Here is a 2,144-nt window from a genome sequence, read left to right on the forward strand (position 1 = left end):
TTGTGCAACTGTTTGCAGGGAAGATGTCAGGTGCCACAGAGGAAGGAACACTCCTTGGGACAATGTCTCCAAACAAAAAGAACACACACTACCAATGATTCTTTGCAGAGACATTGTGATGGCACACAGATACCATGGTCCACCTCATGACCATGATACAAAAACATTTCTCAGAACCCTAACACATTACCAGAACACCAACTCCAGGAGCCTCATCACCAACATCAAGTACCTGAAATGCAATAGTGTTGAAAGTAAAAGAAAAGGCTTTATTCAGCACCAAAAAAAAATTAATTCAAAAGAGACTATGTACAAAGGCCAATGGCCAGTCCATTTCTCAAGTCCAAGGGTGGACGAAGGGGACCGCGTCCACCCCTACCTTGCCTGCACAAAGGAACCTCAAGGTTTGTCGACCGGGGAAGGGGCATCATCAGTGGCAGTACCAGGCACCGCAGGGACAGGAGGAGGAAGGGTAGGTGTTGCGGGTGCAGGGGGGATGTCTCCACCACAGGGGGTGGGGCAGCGCCGAAGGTGGAGGTGAGCTCGGCGCTGCACACCGCTGCCAGTGCCTCCATCCGAACCCCTGCACCTGAGGATTCCCCAGGGTCAACAGAGGGTGTGGTGGGTGAGGGATGGGGTGCAGCGCTCTTGGGGGAGGGGGTGGACATGGTGGGGGACTCAACTCCTGTGCCCAGGGACTTCCTCGCCCGCTTGTGGGGTGGTGACTCAGTGGGGGTGAGGTCCATCCCACACATATAGATCTCCTTGGGTGAGAGTTTGGCAGGGGAGCTAAGGGGAGTGGTTTTGGAGGAACAGGGTTGTGAGGACTGCGGACTGCGACTGTGGCTGCGTGTATGTTGTCTGCCCCCAGACCCTGTGGGTGTGCCTACATCCCCCTGAGTGTGCGTGCCAGGAGGTGTGTGCTGTGCCTTACTTGGGGGTGTGCTGGATGTGTCTGGTGGGGAGCGTGCCCGTGACTGTCTGGGTGTGCGTTGGGCAGGCATGGGAGAGGGGAGTGTGGATGGGTCCGGGGTAGAGGGGGGGACAGAGCGCTGCAGGAGAGAAATTGCTGCCATCAGGGAAGAATCCATGGACCGCAGAAACCTGCGTTGGTCAGTCATCGTTGCTGACATGCCCTCCATGAATGACACCATCTGTGTGAGCAGTTTAGTGTGTCCATGGAGGACATTCAGCACCGATGCCTGCCCAACCTGCAACTGCCGCAGTATGTCCACAGACTCTTCACTGAGGGCAGCAGGGGTGACAGGGGCAGGGGGTGCGGTGCCTGGGCCGAAGGAGACATCGTGGGCCTCTGCATGTAAAGAAGGGACGGGAGCAACTGGGAGGGCGGAGATGGTAATGGAGGAGGCGGGGACAGATGTGGGGATGCTGCCAGTTGGTGTTGCAGCCTCCGCTTCCTCAAGGATGTCAGCCTCGGACCCGTCGGCGTCGTAGCTGCTCTCGCCTCCAGACAGGTCCTCCGACTGACTCTCCTCGCCCTCCGTGCCACTGGGTCCTTCTGAATCCACAGCACTGGTGGAACTGTCGCTGGGTCCCTCCTCCAGGTCCATGCAGGTGTCTCCCTCAGTTGCGGATGATGATGCTGTGGGCAAGGAGAACAAACATAAATGCATCAGTCACCTGTATACATCTGACACATGAGCACAAGAACAATTGGTCACAGTGCATATCAGGCAAGTCACCATGAGTAACAGCCAGATAACTCAGCACTTATGTAAGCCCTGTACTGCCCAGTTGGTAGACCCACTATGCCACTTGGACACCAGGAAAAAAAAGAACACAAAAGGCCACAACTTGAATGAGGAATACACTGAGAAGCTAGTGTCTGTGAACCGGTGAGCACAGCAATACAATGAAGTCATGCCACCTCTTGTTTACCCTGAAAGAAACAGTAGTGGTGCACCCAACGTAAACTGACCCACCTCAATACTCAAGGTGTCACCACACTCTGAGACCTGTAAGTACTTTGGAACACAAAACAAAAAAATGTTGCTAACTTGGGACTCACAATACTTTACACAATCTACATGTTTTGAATGTACCAATTCGCCATTTCGTGAAAAGAACACTCATATGCCTGCATGAAATATGTCGCACAAGGCACACAAAAGTACATTTACACT

This window comes from Triturus cristatus, chromosome 6 (assembly GCF_964204655.1).
Source record: "Triturus cristatus chromosome 6, aTriCri1.1, whole genome shotgun sequence".
Classification (NCBI taxonomy): domain Eukaryota; kingdom Metazoa; phylum Chordata; class Amphibia; order Caudata; family Salamandridae; genus Triturus; species Triturus cristatus.